Genomic DNA, 25,495 nt, shown 5'->3' on the forward strand with positions numbered 1-25,495 from the left:
CCACATCCACAGGGTTTCCCATTTGTTTACAACTTTTACATCACCTGCTTTGATGTTCTAGTCCAAACTAGCAGAATGGAGGAGACTGTAAAAGATCCACAGAAGCCTCATGTCAATCAAATATGTCAGTGATCTACCTACAATAAGTCCGCACACATGCAAAGTTTACCCTTCATTCCTTCTTCGTAGGTTAGCATATTCATTTCCTAGGGCTGCTGTAAGGAAGGACACAAACCTGGGTGACTTAAAACAACAGAAGTTTGTTCTCTCACAGTTCTGAAGGTTTCAAGTCAAAAACCAAGGTGTCAGCAGGGCTATGCTCTCTCTCTGAAGGCTCTAGAGGGTGCTCTGTCTCAGGCCTTTTTCCTAGCTTCTGGTGTTGCCGGCAATCCTTGGCTTGTAGACCCATCACTCTAATCCCTGCCTCTGCTGTCACGTGGAGTTCTCCATGTGTGTCTGTGTCTTGTCTTCTTATATCAGATTAGAACCTACCCTAATTGAGTATGACCTCATCCTAACTTGATTACATCTGCAAAGAACCTATTTCCAATAAGGTCACATTCACAGGTACCAGAGTATACGACTACTTCAACATATCCTTTTGAGGGGGTACAACTGAACCCACAACAGGTGGCAAGGAGATTTTTCATGTTAGCATTCTCTCAGGAGGTCTCTGCCAATGACACATCACTGAGCTTGTGGCCAAGATCCAATAAAAGTGGCTCTCTTATTGATTCCTGCCAGTAGGTAAAAAAAAAAAATCTGTCCTTACAGGACCATGTTTGAAGAAGCAAGTGTAACAGCAAATTGTTTTGGGACCTCATTAACGAATGAGAGTTACATTAAAGTTCTAAAAAAGATGTGGAGGAAATATGAAGGAACTGATATTATCAGCCTAAAGCCAGTCCAACGGCTAATCTTGGAAACCACAAATTAAACCTGGGCAACTTGAGCAGGAAGAATACGATAAGAAAACAGAACCCTCTTTCACCCAAAGGGAGCAACACCAGGCTATTTCAAAAATACCCTGTATCATGATTTGTGCCATTCTTCATAATTTAGTCACATACCCTTTCTATTTTATCATGCTGAGACTTACTGAGGGCTTAAAAAGAGATTTTTGAATAAATTATAGAAATTTTAAATGCCACAAAATCTTATATGTTCAAAAGTCTCTTCTGCCACACTAAGCCATACTTATCATATCTCAAGTTTCAAGTGGGCACTGATACGCCAAAGAAATAGAGTTCAGGAATTTCTTTTCTCCAGAGAGTTTCTCATTATGCTCACAGGGTAAGAAGTACAATCATATATTATTCAATTAAACAGTGATGTTTGCTGTTAATTGCTGTCCAGTCAATTCTGATTCACAACAACCCCATGGGTGTCAGAGTATTGCTGCTCCACACAGTTGTCAAAGCTGTGACATTTTCGAAGCTGGATGTCAGGCCTGCCTGGGTGGGTTCACCAACCTTTCAGCTAGTAGTTGAGCGCTTAACCACTTGTGCCACCTGGAGACTCCTTAATTAAATGGTACTTTACATAAATCTGAAAAGTTAAAACCACTAACATACAATAGATATTAGCAATTCTCTTTTCCATTTTTTCCCTTAAACCACAAGTTCTTCATAGTTCCATAATACACCAAAAAAACCTATTGTCATGTGGTTTCCAACTCCTATAGGACACAGGAGAACTGCCCCACAGGGCTTCCCAAGGATTGGCTGGTGGATTCAAACTGCCGACCTTTTGGTTAGCACCCAAGCTCTTAACCACAGAGCCACCAGGGCTCCAGTTCCATTATAGTTTCAAGAAAATACTAGCATACACGTTAAAGAGAAATAATTTCTAAATCCTCAAACCTCCTGTTTGAAAGAACTGAAGAACCTACCTACACAGTAGCCAGTAAACATGAAGACACACAGTCTCCTCCCTATTGACTGAGCATTCCACTCCTAGGATAACAACCTAAAGTAAGTCTCTTTCACACGCAAAAGGACATATAAAGATGTTTACTGCAGTATCACTTATAGCTGAGAAAAATGGAAGGAAATAATTAAATGTTCAGCAACAGGAAAATGGATACATTGGTGTGTTGAACAGTTAAAAAGAAATGAACTAGAAGAGAATTAATCTCAAAAAACAACACTGAGCAATAGAGACAAACTGCAGGAGAAAATATGTAATATGATACCACTGTACAAGTTTTTAAAATGTGTAAAATAACACTGAATATATACATAGACATACAGAGTTAGAGAATGAAATACATGGTGGCACTGATAAAAACGGAACTCATGACAGTGGTGACCCCTGGGGAGAAATGGGCAGAAGAGTGAGACCCAGGGGCATCAAATATATCTGTAGCGTTGTATCTTTTAAGGTGGATGGTGGCTAAAAAGGTATTGAAAATATTTTATAATAATTTCTGTATATCTGACTGCTTTATAATAACAAAAAAATTCTGACTTATTATTTTCACCTGCTTCAAGAAATTAAGATCTATTTTGACAATATAACAGTCTAAAATTAACGTTCTTTCTATTGCAATCTTAGATCCTCTAGGATAAATACCTGATTTGACAATAGAAAGGAGTAGAAAAGAATACCCTAATTTTAGAACTACCCAAACCTCACAGATATACTTAGCAATGTTTTCTAGAAAGTAACTACTCGTACTACCCAATGACTCCTGGAGATAACCCCATTAGAGAGATACATGGCATTTCTGAAAGTCTATCTATAAAACTCCTAATACTGTTCAGGCTGATGTAACCTTTTCAAAATATACACTAGTGCTTTTTCTACAGAAAAAAAAAAGACACCCAGTTTGGTCACTGTTTAACCTCTATCCTTCCAAAACCCAAGCCCAAGCTTCCCACCTCCCTCAAGGGGTCTCCGGAATTACACCTGCCACCTTCTACTCAGCCCCCTGGTGACCAGTGCTCAGCAACAGTTGCACAAATGAATAAATCAGGAGTATTATCATGGATTTCAAAGGGCAGCTACAGAAGACAATTATAATGAAATATGCAAAGACCTGGAGATAGAAATCCAAAATGGAAGAACACATTCAGCATTTCTCAAGCTGAAAGGAAAAAAACAAAAAAACAACTCCTGCCTTGTGTTGCAATTTTGAAGGATTCTATGGGCAAAAAACTGAACGAGGCACAAAGCAACAAAAGATGGAAGGCTTATAGTGCCCGGACACCCTTTTAACTCAGTACTGATGTCACTCCTGAGGTTCACTGTTCAGCCAAAGATTAGACAGGCCCATAAAACAAACAATAAACATACCTCAACCATGTAAATGAGACTAAATGGGCGCACAAGCCCAGGGGCAGGGATGAGAAGGCAGGAGCGGATGACGGGTAATGGGGAACCCAAGGTCGAGAGGGGAAAAGTGTTGACAAGTCATGGGGTTGGCCGCCAACGTCACAAAACAATATGTGTATTAGTCATTTCATGAGAAACTAACTTCTCAGTAAACCTTCATCTAAAGCACAATTTTAAAAAAAGAAGATGGAGAGTACACAATACTGGGAAAGTCAGCACAACTTGACCAAGGCAAAGTCACAGAAGCTTCACAGACACATCCAAATTCCCTGAGGGACCAAGTTAGTTGCTGGGCTGAGGGCTGGGAACCGTGGTCTCAGGGGACATCTACCTCAACTGATAAAGAAAATGTTCTACATCCTACTTTGATGAGTAGCGTCTGAAATCTTAAAAGCTTGTGAGCGGTCATCTAAGATAAGTCTACTGGTCCCACCTTGTCTGGAACAAGGGAAAATGAAGAAAACCAAAGATACAAGAGCAAGATTAGTCCAAAGGACTAATGGATCACAACTACCACAGCCTCCGCCAGGCTGAGTTCAGCACAACTACATGCCACCCGGCTACCACCACTGACTGCCAACAGGGATCACAATAGAAGGTCCTGGGCAGAGCTGGAGGAAAATGTAGAACAAAATTCTAACTCACAAAAAAGGACCAGACTTACTGGACTGACAGAGACTGGAGAAACCTCAAGAGTATGCCTCTGGACACCCTTTTAAACCCAGTGCCACCGAGTCGATTCTGACTCATAGCGACCCTATCTATAGGACAGAGTAGAACTGCCCCATAGAGTTTCCAAGGAGCGCCTGGCAGATTCGAACTGACGACCTTTTGGTTAGCAGCCATAGCACTTAACCACTATGCACCCTTTTAGCTCAGTAAAGAAGTCACTCCTAAGGTTCACCCTTCAGCCAAAGATTAGACAGGCCCATAAAACAAAATGAGACTAAAGGTGCACACCATCCCAGGGGCAAGGACTAGAAGATAGTAGGGGATAGGAAAGCTGGTAATAGGGAACCTGAGGTCGAGAAGGGGAGAGTGTTGACATGAGGGGGGCTGGTAACCAATGTCACAAAACAGTATGTGTACTAATTGTTTAATGAGAAGCTAGCTTGTTTTGTAAACCTTCATCTAAAGTATTATATATTTATGTATTATATATAGTTTTATATATTTATTATATAGTAATAAATCTGCATAATAAATATATAAATAATATAACAAAAAAAAAGATGTGTCTGGGATATATCCTTTCCCCATACTTATTCAATCTGTATGATGAACAAATAATACCAAAAGCTGGACTGTATGGCGACTACATGAAGAAGAATGTGGCATCAGGATTGGAGGAAGACTCATTAACAACCTGCAATATGCAGAAGACACATCTTGCATGCCAAAAGTGAAAAGGACTTGAAGCACTTACTGATGAAGATCAAAGACTACAGCCTTCAGTGTGGATTAAACTTCAACTTAAAACTAAAATTCTCACAACTGGACCAATAAACAACATCATGATAAACAGAGAAAATACTGAAGTTGTCAAAGATTTCATTTTACTTTGATCCACTGTCATGGATTGAATTATGTCCGCCAAAAAAACGTGTGTAACAACTGGGCTGGGCCATGATTCCTGGTACTGTGTGATTTTCCTATATGTTGTAAATCCTGCCTCTATCATGTTAATGAGGGAGGATGGGCAAGCAGTAGTGTTAGTGAGGCAGGACTCAACCTAAAAGAGAGAAAGCAAGTAGAGAGACAGGGGGACCTCATACCACCAAGAAAGCAGCACCAAGAGCAGAACACATCCTTTGGACCTGGGGTCCCTGTGCCTGAGAAGCTCCTCAACCAGGGGAAGACTGATGACAAAGAATCTTCCTCCAGAGCAGAGAGAAAGCCTTCCCCCAGAGCTGACGTCCTAAATTTGGACTCTTAGCCTACTTTACTGTGAGGAAATAAATTTCCCTTTGTTAAAACCATTTACTTGTGGTATTTCTGTTACAGCAACACAAGATAACTAAGACACCCACAATCAACCCCCACGGAAGCAGCAGTCAAGAAATCAAATGATGTATTGCTTTGGGCAAATCTGTTACAAAAGACCTCTTTTAAAGTGTTGAAAAGCAAAGACGTCACTTTGAGGACAAGGGTGCTCCTGACCCAAGCCTCAATATTTTCAGTTGCCTCATATGTACGCGAAAGTTGGACAGTGAATAAGGAAGAACGAGTGAGAACTGATGCCTTTGAATTATAGTGTTGGCAAGAATACTGAATATACTGTGGACTGCCAGAAGAATGGAAAAATCCGTCTGGGAAGAAGTACAGCCAGAACGCTCCTTAGAAGCGAGGATGGCAAGACTTCATCTCACTGCTTTAGACTTGTTATCAGGAAGGACCAGTCCCTGGAGGATATCATGCTTGGTAGAGGGTCAACAAAAAAGAAGAAGACCCTCAATGAAATGGATTGACATAATGGCTGTAACAATGGGCTCAAATATAGCAATGACTGTGAGGATGGCGCAGGACCCGGCAGTGTTTCATTCTGTTGTATATAGTGTTGCTATGAGTCGGAACCAACTCAACAGCACCTAACAACAACAACATTATTATGGTCCTACTAAATGTGCTTATTTTAACCTCTTCAGAGTTGCTTTATGCTCATTTATACAGCTTTTGTTACATTACATTATGTGGGTCTACTCAATAAGCCCAAGAAAGTTCCTCACAGAGAGGAAGCAGGGTTCTTTTTTAATAACCCAATTGTAAATAGTACAAAGCTTTGCTCATGGGCCATGCTCAATAATACTTACCACAAACACTTGAGCAATTCCAGTGTGCCAATTAGGGTGTGTATAACTTATTTCAATTTTTGGAACCCTCCCAGGTCCTTTTAATTTCCTTTCTGATCTGAGAAGAAAACAAACATGCAGTATACAACCAGACTCTAGAATTCCTTCACTTTACCACTATGTGGAAGAAGTTTCTAAGGCCTACTAATGAAATTGTTTTTTTAATTACAATAAGCTTTGCAAAAGTTCCCAAATTCTTCAGAGTTGTGAGTGGATCTCATTATAATTTCCACCCATATTATACATGTATATTTTTTTAAATAACAATGAATGTAATCAGTATTGGAATAACAATGCTGTAAACTCAAAAAGCCCTCCTAGGCTTCTTCTGAATCTCCATGTAAATGCGTAATAGATGCAAAACCATAAATATATTTTTAAGAAGTTCACAGTAACCCTTGATATAAAAAGAGACACTCTGCCTATTTCCACAACTGGTCCCCAGCCTCTCTCCATCCTTACCTTTTACCAAAACTTCAGAGTAGTCCGCGCAGCCATAATTTAAGCTTAGCCCTAAGATTTCCTCTCCCATGGCCTCCTGGCCCCCAGCTCAAGCTCCATTCTCACAGCATTAAGTTCCCATCCCCTGACCTTTGTTAATGTGGGCAAAGTCTCCTTAATTAGACTGCCACTTCCCCTACTCTTCTTTGCATTTTTAGCTGTGGTAAATATATAAGTAACAAAGCATTTGTCATTTTAATATTTTTTACACGTACAATTCAGTGACATTGCATTTATCATGTTGTTCAACAATCACCTTTATCCATTTCCAAATTTTCCCATCACCCTTAACAAAAGCTCAGTGCCCCCGAAGCAATGAGTCCCCTTTCTCCCCTCCCGCCCACCTTCCCCTGGTAACCACTAATAAACTTTGGTCTCTATACACTTGCCTATTCTAGATATTTTATAGTGGTATCATACAATATTTGTCCTTTTGTGACTGACTTATTTCACTCAGCATAATGTTTTCAAGGTTCATCCATGTATTAGAGGTCATTTCTCTGTATGTAGTATGCATATACCACATTTTGTTTACCCCCTCATCTGCTGATGGACATTTAAGCTGTTTCTACCTTTTGGCTATGGTGAACAGTGCTGCAGTGTACACTGGAATACATCTTCACACTTTTAAAGTATGCATTTTAGTCTCAGACTGCCCAGGTTCTAATCCTGGTCCCTCTATTTCCCACTGTATTCGACTCATAGAGACCCCATAGGGCAGAGTAGAACTGCCCCATAGGGTTCCCAAGGCTGTAATCTGACTGCCACATCTTTCTCCCATGGAGCAGCTTAACCACCAGGCACCAGGGCTCGTAGGTTTCTCTATTTACCAGCTACTAATTAATCTCTCTATGCCTCATCTGAAGAATCATGCCCACCTCACAGGGTTATTGTGAGGATGAGTCGATGAAGTTTTATAAAAGACACTGTAAGTGTGCCATAGACATTATCAACGGTGTGTGCCTCTTCACTATTCTTCCACGTGTATCTATCAGGGTCTGTTTAGGGCTCCGTCTTTCCACTAGACTGCATGGGCTTGAAGGCAGAGATACTGACTTATTCCTTTTTGAATCCCTAGCACCAAGCACAGCACTGGATACAAAGCAGGCACTCACAATGTATGTTGGTTGAACTATTGATATCATAACAGCAGGAATGGTAATCTCTCTTCTACTTCATTAAATCAAAGGCAAGTAGTGAAGACAGTTCAACAGAGTAGCATGGAGTTGGGGAGAACAAACCATATCACTCACATCACTGCACGAATTCTGGAATCCCCACCACACTGTTGAGAATTCCACAGGAATGAGGAATTTTCCTCGTTTAATTAACATTTCCACAGAACAGCGGTACTATTTGCTTATACATTTTAGGAAGGAAAGCAGGAAACAATGTAGCCTTTACAAATTTTTTTTTTTTTTTTTTTATGGCAGATCCACAGCAAGGTTCTACAAATTAGTATTTGGCTAAATATAAATTGTAATCAGCCTATTTCCCCAAAAGAGATATAAACCACTTAAGGTTTTTTTTTTTTTAATCCATCTCTAGATGCTGCATTAGAATATCTATCAGGTACCTGTTGGTGCCAAAGCCTGGGGAACATATTACAATGATACTACACTCAAGACAACATGTTTCAGCGTCAAAGACTTTCACAAAATGCAACCAGCTAATCCCTACTCGGCCTTCTGAAGTCTCTTATCAAACAGCACAAACAAAAAGGATTTTGACCTGATAGGAAAAAAAGAACAGCCAAATCAAGATAACAGAATTTCCATTGAAATGTCTTGAATTTATTTTCTAACTTACTCTTGTTGGGTTAATTTTGAGCTATTTGGGGGATATGTCTACATTCTGGTCATCAAAGGCTTTTCTAAGAAAGTTAAAAATATGCTCAAACGATCTGCAAAGTTTGCTCTTACAGTACCATGTCCACATGAAGATTGATATCTCTTCTGTTCCTTCATGCTAATCTTAACCGTTTGCAATTCAAGGATGATGATCTCATGCTTCCAAATCTTTATCTCTAGCCTTGACCTCTGACCTGAGCATCAGACCTCAGATACCAGTTGCCAGTTGGGTTCTCCACAAATGTTCTGTAAATGTGCCTAACGCTCAGCTGTTCTACCATATCCTAAATCCGCTTCTCTTCCTCCTGTGTTCTCTGTGCTCTCCACAATGGCATCACCACCATCTCGGCCAATTCCTCCCCTTTTACTCGGGCCTCTTCCACCTCTCCTTCCTGCCCCTACCCCAACCTAGTCAATCAGGTGCCAATCTGCCCAGTTAACCTCTGGAATCTTCACCTCATCCACTGCAAGGACCCTATTTCTAGCCCTAATTACTAATTACCTAATTACTGCAAACTATGCCTTAAACTGTGTTGTTGGTTTCAAAATCATAGATCTAACCACATTACTTCTCCCTAAATGGCTCCTCCTCACCCACAAAATAAAATCCAAAGTCCTCAGGCTGGCAAGCAAGGTACTTCAGAGCCTGCCTCAACCCTCCCTTTCCAGTCTAGTTTCCCACCACACCCATATGGTGACACCTTTGCTCCAGCCAGAACACAACATCCTTTGCTCCAACTGGTTCTCCAGATACACCAGCCTCCCTCTTCACCTCTGTGCCTTTGTGGGTTTCTCTCCACAAAACCCAACACATATGCATATCACCTCCTCCCTCAATATCCAGCTGCCCATAAACTCAAACTCCTAACTCTTTCCTCCTTGCATCATGTACATGTTCCCAGGTTAACTGTTCCTCTGTTCTCTACCATAAGCCCTCTTCAGTGTCAGCAGTCCTCTACCACGTATGGTCCAAACACCATCTCTTCCACTGTGCAGGCAGCCATTTCCTTCAATAATTCCCTTCTCCTCACCAAATCTTTCCCACGAGAAAAGAAAAAATGATGACAACAACAACCCCACAACCTCTATCCTTTCCTTCCCAGCTAAGCTTCATGGAAAAGCAGTCTACACCTACTTTCCCATTTTCTCCCCAATTATTCACTCCTCCACCCACTGCAATGTGGTTTTGTCCCTCTCCAGTTTGTTGAAGAGGTTCTCCCCAAGGTCTCTGGAGACCTCCTAATGGCTCAACCCCAGTTCTAGTCTTGGCACATCTCTGTTCTTGGGGCTAACCCCAACCTCAACTCCCAGGCCACCAGCTCTCCTGGTTTTCCTCCTACCTCTCTTGCCACTCCTTCTTGGCTTCCTCTATGGATACCCCCCTTCTTTGCCTACCCCCCAAATGCTGGTGCCTCCATACTTCTGTCTGAAGACTCCTTGCTTTACACACACATACTCCAGGTGTCTATATCCAATCCATGATTTCAACAGTTCCAAAAGCTCTCCAGACCAGGTACCTTCTCTACCTTCTGGACAAGCCCAGTAAATTTGATACCACACAACAGATTCATTCAACGTTTACTGACTGCCTCGAGGTGCCACATATAATCTTAACTCATCTTCCCTTCCAGATCTGATCTGTCTTCTATATTCCCTCTTGATGAATAACAGCACCACCTTCCCAGTCACCCAAGCCAGAAGCCCACCATTCATCCCTCCTCCTCTTTCTCTCACCACTGCCTACATCCACATTCAACGTTACTAAATCCTCTCAATCCACAAGTATCTCCAACATGGCCCCTCCTCCATTTTATTCCTACTGTCACTGCCTTCATTCTACCTCAATAACTGAACAGTCACTGGCTAGAACTTACTCCTGAAGGAGAGACATATGATTGTATATCTATATATACTGAGAGCTGCAAAGACAAGTCAGTATTCCCAAACAGCTTAAGTTTATTATATCTTTTTTTTTTTCTTTTTTGCTAAGAAGCCCTAGTGGCACAATGGTTAAGCACTCAGCTGCAAACCGAAAAGTCGGCAGTTCGAACTCACCACTCACCAGCTACTCTCCGGGAGAAAGATGTAGCAGTCTACTTCCACAAAGATAACAGCCTTGGAAACCCCACGGGGCTGTTCTACTCTTTCTATAGAATTGCTATGAGTCAGAATCAACTCAATGGCAACAAGTTTGGTTTTCGTTTGGTATCTTTTGTGTTGACATAAATTAGACATCTGGTAGAATCTATTACTTTTATAGTTCAGCCCACATTTTCTCTTTTGATCACTAAAGTTGTTAAAACCAATGCGTGCCTAAATAAATGAACTGCCTGTGTGTAAATTCAGATACTTCAAATAATGTTTAATAACTGTAACAGTCAGGATTTGGGAACTTGGTGCTATGCTTGCCATAAAATGCTAACACAGCATTTTAGTTCACATAAAGCATTTTAACACAATACTCATTTTCATACTGCCAACATTTAAAATTAAAATGAACACAACATGTGCGCAGCTAGCTAAATCTGTTTCTTCAAATTATCTCACATATTTTCCAAATCCAAAATGCAATATGGAATTCCAGAGATACTAGGATGAGTTTAATGAAAAGAGGAAAGGTTGTCAGAAAAATAATACAATTATTATGTCTCTGAAAACAAAACGTTGTATAATTAAAACTTTGTAAAAGAGCAGGGAAATCGAGACTCTTCAGGTTAAAAGGAACCATTCCTTAAAAGTCCATTCCTTTGGAGTGACATTATTTAGCTAAATAAATAATCCCTCAAATGTTTAAAATTTCAATTTTTAAAAACTACTTTTCTCTATCAGTTCTTGCTGAAATATACGAAGTTAGAAACAGCTAGGGGGAAATTCTAAATAAAAAAAATAAACAGTTCGGACGAAAAATAATCTTTCTCTGGAAAGGCAATGTCTCAATGAATCAAGTTAATCATCACATTCATGAATCATTTGACATGCCAGTGCCCTCTGTACAGCAAAAGTCCCTACTCCTCAAGCCTTCATTCTCGCCAGAAAGGAAATACTTAAATACACCTGTGTACCGATCACAGGACAAGACATTATAAGAAATGAGTTGAAACCAAAAGAACTTGTTTCACTGCCTTCACCCAACTTCTTTTTCTGGAATATAATTCTGCCCTAGCCTGATCATATGAAAACCAGTTGGTCAATTAACAAATATGGATTGGGCATCCCTCTATGCCAGGTACAGTCCTAGCACTGAAGAGGAGTGGTGAGCAAGACAGGTGTGGCCTGCTCTCATGAAGCTCACAGTCAGGATAATCAGGAAGGCATAAAATTAAATTTACTCTGAGTTCCCTGACACACTCAACGATGAGCTAGAACGCATTCATTCTCTAAAGCATCAAAGTGCTTCACAGACACCACAATCAATTCAGAAAGTAATTTAAACTTGCTGCTTAGTCATACGTTGTTCAGGTCCCCAAACACAATTCACCACTCTGCAGATAAAAATATAAATAGGCATGTATGAAAGAGACAGGGAAACTTTTTATTTTTTGACAATCATTTATCAAGTGTCACCTCCAATACTATGACAGACTGGGAATTTATAATCAATTTACAAGAGACAAGATATATATTGAAAGCAAAAGAAAATGCTTTGAAGGTGTCATACTTACAATTGCCCAATTTCTAATCTAGGAATAATTCTCACAAATATTCTCACTTAAACCCCCTATAATATCTGTTTTAAAGATAAAGAAGCTGATATTCAAGGTAACTGCTGAAGCCCCAAGAGCTTGGTAAGTAACAGGTCAAAAACTAAGGTACAAGTCTCTTGATTCTAGATCCCCAGAGCTTTCTACTGAACTACACTATCTTAATAGAAGCTCTTGCACATACTAAAAATAATAAATAACCTATATTGACATTTACCTACATGCTGGACACTGTTCCGAGTCCTTTATATGAGTTCAGTTAAATGATAATATAATATACATACGACTACATCAGCAATACTAGTTGCCATTGAGTTGACCCTGACTCATGGTGACCCCATGTGTGTCAGGGTAGAACTATACTCCATAGGGTTTTCAACGGCTAATTTTTCGGAAATAGATCACTAGGTCTCTCTCTCCAAGGCACCTCTGGGTGAACTCAAACCTCCAACCTTTCAGTTAGCAGCCAAACTTGTTAACCATTTGTACCACTCAGGAACCACATTAGTACTACAGCTCAAATTAAAATTTTTATTAAAGGTGGTTAAAAATATTCACAATGGTGTTCGGAATTAATACAAATAACAAAGCCATACTATTTCAGGCTTTAGTTTCAGACATACAATTTACTGTAAGAAACACACAACCAAGGGAAGGGGGAAGACTGGGGGTGGAAAGGGAATATCAAAACCCAGGAGGCTCATCCCACCCACAGGAAGAGGTTTTCTACCAGATTCCAAAACTCCTACCAGTTTTTATAAAGTATCAATGAACTCTGAATAACTGGCCAAATGAAATGAATCACAGGACTCATTGAGTGTGTGTCTTTAATGCCTGCATTCCAATTCTGCATCAGCAGGCTTGTCTCCAAACTGTGAATATGTCCAGCACCCTGAAATCCCTTATAGTGAGACAGATACTCTGTGGGTGGGAGACCAGAGAGCACAGAACACCGGAGTAGAACTGGACCCTAATAACAGCAGCTGACAGGTCACATAGAGTATCTCATGTGACTTGATCTTTTGAAAACCAGACGCAAGGTAGTGACTAAGTTCCTACACAATGAGCACATGAGGCTTTGGGGTGCGTGAGGGAAAAAGGAGAGCCCCTTTCCGCCCCCCGCCCCCAAAGAAGCAGAATTTGTCACAGGGTCATGCCGGTGCAGAACTCTGCAGCCAGATTCCTGAAGTCAGAGGTAGATAAGAGAGGGAATGAAGAGGAAGTAAAAAATAAATAAATCTTAGGAAATATGGTACAATGTGTTAACTCAAACATAAATTATTGGGCAAAAGAATCATACCTTCATATGCTTGACCACAGGGACGGAGCTCTTTGAAGGAAAAAGAAGACGTGTTTGTGAAAGGTGGCCTCGGGCTTGGTCAGGAGGAAACTTTGCTCTTTTACCAGAACAAAGGAGCCACAGTGATGTGGCTAAAAAAAGTGAAGCCTCCAAAAATGACTGAAGATCTTTCCTAATCAATTACACTGAGACTCCCAATTCATTTTGGTCAACACAGTCTTCAAAGAGGCACATCTGATTTCCTGCCATCTTTCCCTCTTTCGACTGGATTATTTAGTACTAAAACCAAACCAGTTGCCTTAAGTGGATCCCAACTGATTTAGAAAATAATATTGGAATCATTATTCCCTGTCCTTGAGGATAGAGAACGTGCCCCAGCTGCAGCTGGGCTCACTAGGACTCACAAGGACACATCAACTGGGCCCTGAGGTATAAAGACAATAGCAAGGATCATCTTGGAAAGTATCTTTTAGGGAGCCTTTCACGTAAGCCAATCAAACAAAACACAAGACTTTCTACTCTTATTTTTTTCTATTAGCATTGAGTGAATAGAAAATTTGCTGGACCAATAAAGACCCTCCTGACTGTCCTTGGAAACCCTGCTGGCATAGTGGTTAAGAGCTATGGGCGGCTGTTCGAATCCACCAGGCGCTTCTTGGAAACTCTGTCCTATAGGGTCCCTGAGTCAGAATCAACTTTATGGCAAGGGTTTTGTTCTGTTTTGTTTTCTTTACTGTCCTCACTGAAACATGTACCAATGATTGTTGAGAAAGAAGATCCAAAATGTAGATCACAGTTTCTACGCAATCTGTGAAAAGGTGAAGCCCATTTGTAATGTTAACGTATACTGACAATTCTGTAATGTTCCTTGGACTGGGGCAGACGTGGCTGTGGCAACATGCTTGTCCGTTTTCCCACTTTTGTGTATTCTGTAATATTTCCTTGAATTCAGGCAAATATGGCTCAGGCAGCATGCTTGTCCGCTTCCCACTTTTGCCTTTCTGAATATATGCCGGATAAAATTTTCTTTTTGCCTTACTAAATTTTGTTATTTTTTTTCCCTACAACGTAACTCATGGCAACCCCATGAGCAGAACTGTACTCCACAAGGTTTTCAACGGTTGATTTGTCAGAAGTAGATCACCAAACAGGCCTTTCTTCGGAGGTTCCTCTGGGTGAACTTGAACCTCCAAACTTTCAGTCAGTTGCAAAGCACTTAACCATGTGCACCACCCAGGGACTCCGGAATTATTAATTCACCTCAAATCTCTCAACCACTGTCAGTTCTCCATACAGACTAGGACCCTCCAATGAAAGAGGTACATGACCATAGGCAGTAGAATCTTTTAAAGACAGCCAACTGCTAACTAACATTTATCACTGCTTATTACAAGCCAGGAGCCCTTGTGGTGCAGAGGTTAAGAGCTATGGCTGCTAACCAAAAGTTCAGCAGTTCGAATCCACCAGTTACTCCTTGGAAGTCCTATAGGGTGGTTCTACTCTGTCGTTTAGGGTCTCTATGACCCAGAATCAACTGGACAGGAACAGGTTTTGGTTTTTTGTTTGTTTGTTTGGTTGGCTGGTTTTTGGTTTACTATAAAAGCCAGGCATGCTGCTTTACTGATGAGAAAACAGAGGCTTTAAATTTATTTAAACACAGGGTACCTTACAAAGCTGCTTGCAATCAGTCAATGAATTAAGAACATATACCTTTTTTTACCTTTTTATTAGCTCATGACAAAATCCTGTTTACCTTTTTCAATATTAAGAGTTTTTAGCCCTCACCTCAAGATATTCTGATCCACTGTAAAATTAAGTTTAAAACTGTAACAGAACACGGAGGTCTACCTCCAGTGGGAATGGATTTTAAGTTCATTTGTTGATACTGGTGCTAGGCTTATCGTTTTAAAAGGTACCCCGTCTTCCCCTACGTGACGTACCTACTCAAACCCTCTCCACCAAATGGCAGGAATGATTATGTTTTGGGTACCCTCTGTAGAACAAGCTTCCCTAGCAGAGGCTAAGAGACAGCCCAGGATCAACCCCCCACCTCAGCACAGCAGCACCACCACATTCAGGCTAGCGGACAGCACCACGTGACCACAGCTGGTCATTAGGAAAAGCAGGAAAGCAATTTGCAAACTTTAGAAGATTCAAAAAGGCAGTACTTCCCCCCTAAAGGAAAACTGGCAAGAAAAAGCAATCGACGAGCCTGTTTAAACAAACAGAAACAGGCCTTAAATGGACAATATTAATATTACTCCTTCTTAAACTATTTACATAATATTGACTTTTTCCCATAGCTGGGAAATCACTCACTACAGCCAAAAAAAAAAAAAAATCAAACCAGACCCATTGCCATTGAGTCGATTCTGACTCACAGCAACCCCACAGGACAGAGTAGAAAAGCACCCCTAATTCACCTCCTCTCTAAAAAAAAAAAAAAAACCTAGATCTAACTAAAGGCCTAAACCTAGAAAAGTTTTTTCATATCAAAGTTCCACTGAAATTAAAATCAACTGTATATTAATTCCCTCCGAATGCTCTATTAATTGTAAAACATGGGGTACTGAACTTAATTTTGGTATTGTACTTTTCTTCCCATGTAAAACATTTAGCTATGTTGTTTTCTTTTTTCATGATTTTTTTGTTTACTTTGCTGTTTGAGAATTGTAACATATACACACAAATTTCATGACTAGCCAGCAAAATATAAAAAAAAAAATCCCTTGAAACAAGCACTTGTGGGAAGTTTTCGTTGCAAGCTTGTTTTGGTTGTCTAAAACTACGGGGACCAGGGAGGGATTATACATAAATAAAGTCAGGAATAACTCTTCACACCTTTTTTAAAAAGTCACTTGATAAAAACATTCTAAAAGAAGATAAATCAGCTGACAAGGTTATCAGCATATCAGATTAAGTAACAATTTTCAAGAGAGGTGCCAACAAAGCTTAAAGTACAGAGTGATGCCAATTCTGTCCTAACTGTAATTTTGCAACGAAAGACAGTAAGTTTGTCAGTAAACAGTATAAAGACACTTTTTGGTGGGTAAGGTTTTTTGTACTATGCCCTAACATCCTTTTTTCACTACCTAGTCTATTTTTAAGATAACTTAAGATTCCTCTGCATTTTACAGGGGTGATTAAAAAACTAGACCTAAAAAACTTATAAAAATTCAAAGACAAACAGGAACTTCGAGTCACTCCTTTTTTTTATTGTTAGTAAAAGACACATCATCCAACTCCCCACCCAATTTCTGCCACAGTATGTTCACAGGACGGTGATGCCTTCTTAGCAATGCCTTTCCTATGTTGTAATTAGAGGAGTAACAAGTATTTTGCTCCAAGTTTCAGTGATGTCAGTCTGAAACACATTCTAAAGTATTTCAAAATACCAGAATATGTAATGGCCCTTTCGTACAAACAGAAAGTCAAAAAATAACCTGATGTTCAGCTGACCACAAAAAAGGGAACCATCTGCCTCGCTGAATATGCTTAGTGCTCAGGAGTAGTGCTCTCTCAAGAGCATTACCTAACAGGCAAATGGTCAGAGGCCATGGGCAATGGTCACACAAAGAGAAAGAGCCACAGAGAAGTACAGAAAAATACGAAGTTCGCTGTTAGCTAAAGAAATGCAACTTAAACAACAGTGAAGCGGGTTTTGTTTTTTCTGTTTTCATGGTTACAGCCAACGATGATCAAAGTTGATCAGAGTAAGATGAAATAAATTTAAAATGTCACCAAAACATGGCAATATGTTACTACAGCCATAAAAACAGTTCTACCTCATATTCAGTAAAATTTCACTTTTGTACTTCTATCCTAAAAAATTTAAGCCATAACGGAAACAGCTTCATGCTCAAATGTTCACTACAGTGCTATTCTTAATAGCAAAAATTAGAAAAATCCGAAGTTTCCAATACTGGGGAATAATGGTCTGCATACTCAATAAAATACAATGTAGACATCAAAATGAGAGCTACGGTCATGTAGCAGTATCCCATAATTCAAAGTTTAAAGAGTATAACTGAAATTTGTGAGCAAGTAAGATTATATGTATCTAAAACAGATAAATGAAAAAGACCAGAAAACAATTCAACAGCATGAGAATTATATTATCAGTTGCAGTCGAGTCAATTCCAACTCATGGCAACCCCGTATGTGTCAAAGTAGAACTGTGCTCCATAGCTGCTTTTTTCAGAAGTCAATCATCAGGCCTTCCTTCTGAGATCCCTCTGGGTGGACTCGAGCCTGTAATCTTTCAGTTATCAGCCATTTGTACCACCCCAAACTCTCATGTCATTTTTTATAGCACTGACGTTATTTTAAAAAATTAACGCACATACTGCTTTAAAAAAACAGACGATTCTGACTCATAGTGATCCCATAGGACAGAGCAGAACTACCCCACAGGGTTTCCAAGGAGTGGCTGGTGGATTCTGACTGCTGACCTTTTGGTTAGCAGCTGAGCTCTTAGCCACTGCACCAACAGGGCTCCTATACTGCTTTAGCTATCCATAAAGCCCCAAGCTTAAAATCTTTCCAGGAAAAATGGCATACTTATGAGAAATAACACTGATTCTTTTAGAGTATATAAAACAAAGATGGGGCAACTTTTAAACTAAGGTCCTGCTCTTCAGCACGGATGAGAGATGGCCTACACAGACCACTACCTGAGCTCCATGAGGGCAGGCTTCACCTCTATTTTCTTCACGACTGAATTCCTAGCACCTCGGAGGTTTTACCACATTGTAAATATTCGATAAATATTTGGGAAATGAATTTAGAAAACTACTTTCACCAATACTAACACACAGACACACACACCTGGCACAAACTACATTAATTTCACACACTCAGCTGATTACACTCTAATACTCTTAAATCCAAGATCTTCTAAATCTATTCTTCTGGTCTCCAATTAATTTCCAAATTTATCCTTTTTTTCCTCCTCTAATTATCTCACTTTGTTTAGCATCTGGAAAAAGAACTAAAAGTGCTGCAATATATAATTAGTAAATTATTCTTAGTTGACTGACTCCTGTAGCAGCACTTAGCAATTAAACCCACTGCCGTCGAGTTGATTACAGTCCATAAAATGCACGTTAAGCTTGCTGTTTTAATATTCTGTAAAGTAATGAGCACTAGTCTCTCTGTAAACTAAAGGCAGGAGTTGGAGTTAGGATGCCATTACGACAGTTTTCATCCTACCAGCTCATATGTGCCAAAAAGAGGAAAGTGCCCCAACACAGAAGTTTCACAACCCTAAAATGCTGGTATCCGTGACCCAAGATAGGCTGAGAAGAAACTATAACAGTAAAGGGCAACTTCCCCTTACAAAGAAAAACCTCCCCAGCACGCCTGGCTTGTACCCAACAGTCCACATCTCCAGCCACCTAGGCAATGAAGATCCGAGCCCCTGGCAAGGGAGGGCTACCAGTTCTGCTTAGCACAGCGCTGCCCAGGAGAAATACAATAAGAGCTACAGTGTAATTTTCAATTTTCCAACAGCCATGTTAAAAACAGACAGGTGAGAGCATTATGCTCTTTTAAAGAACTATCTATATGGGATCAAATTGACCACAGCAACTCGAAAGATTAGATAGGAAGTTTAGGGGGCAGTGAATTAATGATGGAGGAGGAACAACTCAGAAAAGGCTGAGTGAGAATGGTCGTACAACTTGAGGAAGGTAATCAACATCACTGAATTATACACGTAGAAACTGTTGAATTGGTATATGTTTTACTCTGTATATTTTCAACAAAAAAATCATTTGTAAAAAAGTAAAAATAAACAAGTGAAAGTAATTTTATTTGCCCCAATATATGCAAAATATTGTCATTTCAATATGTAATATAAAATATTGACAGCTATTTTATGTTCTTTTTTCTTTCATACTGTGTCCAAAAATTGAGTGCGTACCCTTCATACTTGCAGCACAGCTCGCTTCCAATCAGCCACCTTCCAAGCGCTCAGTAGCTACATGACCAGTGACCACCATATTGGATAGCGTGGCTCTTCTATCTCAGCACCAACCGTAACATTTTTTACATGTATTTCACATTTTAATAATTTTTCATGGGCTCTGATATCTTTCCTACTGCCTATCTGGCCCTCTCCACTAATTAAAAAAAAAAAAAATTAACAAGTTGAAAAAAACCCATTTGACCAGCCACTAATAGTGCAAACCGGAACTAAACTATTAAGAGAAACCTGGAAAATTTACCTTTCAGAAGAGTTTGGTTAACTCTGGTTAGAGTTAGGTGGATTTGATCAACTGACCTTTTGGTCAGCAGCCAAGATCTTAACCACTGCACCATCAGGGCTCCTAATTCTGTCTAGTACATTTTACATCCTTGAAAATGTTTCTGTTAGAACACAGCATCTACAATTTTATGACAAATGTCAATAGGTAAATACGATTTGTTTTACAGGCAAACATTTCTCCATTAACATGTTAGTCTAAATAGACATATATGAGCTTTACCATACTTTACACAATACGTGTGTTCCTGAAAAACTGTAAACAATTAGAAGTTTTCTTTTAATACACTAAAGGAGCAAGCAGGCTCTTTAAAGGATCCATTAGGGAAATGCTTTAATTTGTCCATTTGGTAAGTTTTTTAAAAAATATTACTAACAAGGCTAGAGATTTTGTTTTGTTCACTGCTCTATCCCCAGGGCCTAGAAACAGTGCCAGGCACATGGTTGTGGTGGTGGTTGTTGTTGTTGACTGCCCTCAAGTCATAGGGTTTTCGGGGCTGTGACCTTTCGGAAGCAGGTTGCTAGGCCTGTCTTCAAGGCACTTCTGAGTGATAGGTACTCAATAAATTGCTGACTAAATGAATGAATGAATGATAGGCTTTCTTAAAATGTGGGGTAAGGATAGTATATAAAGTAAGTTATACCTTTTTTTTTATACCTAGCTATCATAACATATCATCAAAATCACCCATTTTTAAATGCCTACTAAGTTTATAACTATGACGGCCAAAGGTTTGGTCGGGAGAAGGGGGAACAATGTGTACACTTGTATGTAACAGAAAACTAACAGCATAAGGTATAGGGACAACCTATGAGCAGGCTTTCATTTATTAAACAAATATTTACTGAGTGCCTACTAAGTGCCAGACACATTTACTTTACCTGCTGGGTAAACAAGCAGTGAATAAAACAAACATGGTCTCTTGTCCCCATGTCTCCTGGGAGAGACAGGCATTAAAAAATATATAATTACAAGTTATAATTATTGTTATGAAGGGAAAGAGCAGAAGACTTCAAGAGGGGAGAGAGACTGCCTACTTTAGCCTGGAGGCTCTGGGAGGCATCTCTGAAAAGGTGAGACTTAAGTTAACATGTGAAGGAGGTTGGAGGAAGGAGCTGAAATAGAGAATCACTTAGATTCTGAAAGAGACTGAGACGGCTAATATGAGTCCCAGTTACCTTCTACTATTTAAAGGACGTTGCATCAGAGGGTGAGCAATATGCTGGGCCTTGTGATATAGGTAAAGCTTGCTCAGGCATGGGAAGAATAAAAACTTCCTACTAGGCAATGTATATAGCTTTTCAATGAGACTTTGAACACAAGCAGGCTAAGTAAACCCAGATGTATTTCCTCTAAGATCAGCTCCTTTGCATGTATGCATCATATATCCAAGGAGCCCTGGTAGTGTAACAGTTAAGTGCTCAGCCACTAACTGAAAGGCTGGAGGTTCAAACGCACCCAGCTGCTCTGCGGGAGGTCTGCACCAGTGAAGACTGAAAAAAAAAAATTTTCTAAAGACTGCAGCCTAGAAGACCCTATGGGGCAGTTCTACTGTCACTCGGGGTCTAGGAGTCGAAAATTAACATGACTTGGAATGACTTAAGGACAACTAACAACAACCATGTGCCTGGCACTGTTCTAGGCTCTGGGGACAGAGCAGTGAACAAAACAGTCTCCAGCCTTGGTAGTGATATTTTTTTTTAAAGCTTACCAAATGGACAAATTAAAACATTTCTCTAATGGACCTTTAAAGAGCTTGCTCCTTTAGGTACTTAAAGGAAACTTCTATCAGTTTAATTAACAACAACGTCATATATCCAAAGTCCCTGGGTGGCGCACACTGTTTGCACTAGACTACTAAGCTACAGGTTGGGAGTTCAAACCCACTCAGCAGCACCAAGGAAGAAAAGCCTGGTGATCTGCTTCCATAAGATTACAGCCAAGAAAAGCCTATGGAGCAGTTTTGCTCTGTAACACGTGGGGCCACCATGGGTTGAAATCGACTCAATGGCCCCAAGTTTGGTTTGTTTGTTTTTTAATCATATATCCTATTCCGTCTTTCCACCATCCTTTCAGAAGGACTGACTAGCTAATAGTGCCCCTTGGGCCAAATGAGGAGTTAACCCAATATGCAAACTTGAACTGGGGCCTTTCAAAGAACAGCTACTTATGCTGGGAGGTTGAGAGGGAATCAAAGGCTGATGCTAGGGCTAAGAGTTGGTAATGAGGCCACACTGAAAAGAATTTGGTCAGCCTCGTTTTTTTGTTTTTTTTTTTCTCCCAGAAAAAAGAATGTTTACAGTATGACGTGCACTCACTGCCAAAGGAAGTCTAAAAAGAATAACCACATTATTGGATATTTTTAGCCTTTCTTTTCATAAATGTTTTGTGTCACTGCTTTCCAAATAATTCCAAATCCTGCAAGTTAGCCAGAAGGAGGAATGTGGCAAGGAGTGCACTGTTCACATATCAGGGTATATAAGACCAGTGACCATTGTCTTTTGAGATTCAGTTAATGGAATATGCCTTTGTGAGTCCTAAGCAAACAGACAAAATTCCAAAGGATTCATACTGTGTAAAAAAGGGACTATATCAAAAAAGGAGATGAGATGTACCAATCACCTTTGAAAAAAAAACCTGATGCCAGAGTCCACTCTGACTCATAGTGACCCTAGAGTGACCCAAACCACCTTGGACAAGGCAAAATGACTAATGTATATGTTTATACATTAAACATATTAAAAGATTAAAAGTTAGTATAAGTTACAGCCAAAGTATCTTTGCCCACCGTGATCCACCTCCAAAACTTCTAATGGAAATATTGAATAAACAGTGGACTCGTTGCTGTTGATTCTAACAATAAGACACAGAACCAAATAAAGAGCCGCAAAAATATCTAAACTATGAGAAGAAGAAAACACCAAGGGAGATATCTGAGGCCTGGTACACGGCATCTCACAAGCCTGCCTTACTAAACAATCCCTCAGTAAAAAATTTTAAAAGCTGTGTATGGTTTAGAAGACAATTTCAAGCTTTTCAAGACTTCTTGACTACTATACTTTAAATCAAAATCAGTGTCCCATTTCCTTATTCCCGTTAAATACCAAAGAAGAAAAAGCTATGAGGCAAGATGTGCTCCAATAGATTATATAAATGATTCTAGGCCATTCTGTGTGTCCTGAACGTGTCCTGTATCCATAGGTAGTTTGATTTTATTGGAATACCCGAATAGGCAAATTATGAGCTACAGAACTGTCTATTACCTATGGTCTCCTTGAAACAACAACCAACTCATGGTGACCATATGTGTGCAGAGTAGAATTCCTTCACAGGGTTTTCAAGGCTGTGACCTTTTGGAGCAGACTGCCAGGCCTGTCTTCCGCAGTGCTGCTGGGTAAGTTCAAACCATCAACCTTTTGGTTAATAAAAAATTTAAAAACCTTGTTTGCTTCGAATCAATTCCAATTCATAGCGACCCTATAGATCTGAGTAGAACTGCCCCATAGAGTTCCCAAGGAGCACCTGGTGGATTTGAACTGCTGACCTTTTGGTTAGCAGCTGTAGCTCTTAAGCATTACTCCAGAAAACGTCTGTGCCACCCAGGATTTTATAGGTAGGGCAGCAGATTGAAATTTTAAGCAACTCCTAAATTATAGCTGTCCACATTTGCCAAATGAAAACGGATTTTTTTAAATTATTTTTATAGCTGATAAAGCAACAAAAAGGAGACTGGGATTTGTATCAGAATATCTGAGTTCCAGCCCTTACCCCAAGTGTGGGCCTTTCAGGGTGATCGCTTAACAGCACCTCACCTTTCATTAGGTTAGTGCTTCAGAGGATTCTTGGAAGAATCATAAGATTTTTGAAAACAACAAAGAGCCAATTATTATCAAACCAGGAAAGCATTAATTCAGTCACTAGTATTCACTGAGCAACAACTGGTACTGGTCTAGGCCCTGAGGATACAGTGACAAACGTGACATTCAAACGGCTACAAAAGGCCATATGTTCATTCACTTGACACCCATGTAAGTGAATTTTTAACTGTTTTCTTCCTTTTTTTTTTTTTTTCCAAGAGAACAGGATACCAAAATAAGAAGGAAAATAACTTTTTTTTTTTTATTGTTGTAGACGGAAAGGAGTTGGGAGACAGAAGTTGGGATATGTTCCGTTGCCTGGTAAGAGAAGAAAGATTTCTTCTGCCCCCACCTTTCTCCTCATCCTGTATTGACCACAAACATCTTGCTTTCTCTGGATATTTTCAAGAGTTTTCCCAGCTTTTCCACCAGGTGTACAGTACCAAAAAAACCCAGTATTATCAATAAGAGCTCTTATGGCAACAATTCTCTTTCCATCTCTCTAGAGAAAAGATTATATTACATTATACGTCAGTGGTGCTTATCTTTTCCTTATAACTGCCAGCACAATACAATGAAGGCTTGCCTAGCCTTAGGTGACAGAAATGCTCTACATTAAGAGTGCCTTGCTTTGTATTTATTATGTTTTACTTCCTTAACTCACAAATCTTAGCAGGAATTTAAAAGATTCTCTCAGTCACTTCTTTAAATAAGCCAAAATTCCATCTAAGACTCAAAGTTTAGAACACTTTCTTCACCCGTCAAATAAGTCCTATCTCTAGACCTGGCATGTGTTAGGTCAAAAGGGGAAGTATACAGGCAACAAAGCTTCAGAACACATGTAGTTACCTCTTCAAGCAAAGAACTAGACCTTAGAATCCTGATTTTCAGCGCAACACTTGGAAACACTCGTTAAGGTAGGCTAGTTCTAAATGCTAAATGAACAATATTATGTGAACGAGCATAATACATATGCTAAATGACTTACATAAATGAATGAGTGTAACACAGAAACACTGTAAGTGCATACACTTAGGAAAAAATCGATGCTCTTATCTTTAAGCACTGAAGGATTCTCAGTTCACATCAGGAGAACCCAAGAACCTGCAAGTTACTGGAGATTACCAGGCACTTCTGGAATAAACTTCAAACTATTATAATCCTGTCTGACAACTGCATGTCAAATGGTAACAGCAACATAAGAGGAAGGAGAAAACAGAGTGGAGAAAGGAAAGAAAGAATAGAGAGGAACAAATGGGCCAAGGGAAAAAAGTCCCCCCAAAATGCAATTCTTCTATAACCTATTGGGGCTATAGGTTGGTTTCTGGCTTCCAAACTTCACAGAAATCTCATGCCATTAGAATACACTGCACGGAAGACAAGAGATCACTCAAAGAGACTAATAAATAGTGTGCACCTTTAAGCCTCAGAAACAACAAAGAAAAACTACTACACCAGAACTTCACTTTGAATTAACTGCTGTTACTGAATAAGCGCACTTGCCTTCACTCTTGCCCTTAACCGTCCCCTCTCCCCCTCCTTCTAGTTTGAAACTTAAGAGGTTGAAAAGACTACAACTTCCGAATCTTAAAAAGAAATCTGAGCTCAGAACGTGGTTAAATAAACTTAAAAGGTCTGGCAAGGAAACCCTGAAAGATTACTGCCTCCCGACCCCCTAAAACTCATCATCCAGGCCCCTGAACGATTTTTCTTGCTTCTAGTCTCCAGGACTAAGTCAGTTAGAAATGTTTGGTGTGCCTGCTGCTTTTTAAGAGCAACAAATTTGTTCCATTAGACTTCTCTAATCTGATGTGAGCATGGCTGAGTTGGCAGGG

The 25,495-nt window shown here is 39.8% G+C and overlaps 1 protein-coding gene across 1 annotated transcript in view; it reads right to left on the minus strand.

The window, feature by feature from the left end:
* The window catches only part of RASSF3 (Ras association domain family member 3), a 100,940-nt gene that overhangs the window by 74,282 nt on the left and 1,163 nt on the right, over positions 1-25,495 (minus strand). The window lies entirely within an intron of this gene.

This window comes from Loxodonta africana, chromosome 4 (genome assembly GCF_030014295.1).
Source record: "Loxodonta africana isolate mLoxAfr1 chromosome 4, mLoxAfr1.hap2, whole genome shotgun sequence".
NCBI classification, from domain to species: Eukaryota; Metazoa; Chordata; class Mammalia; order Proboscidea; family Elephantidae; genus Loxodonta; species Loxodonta africana.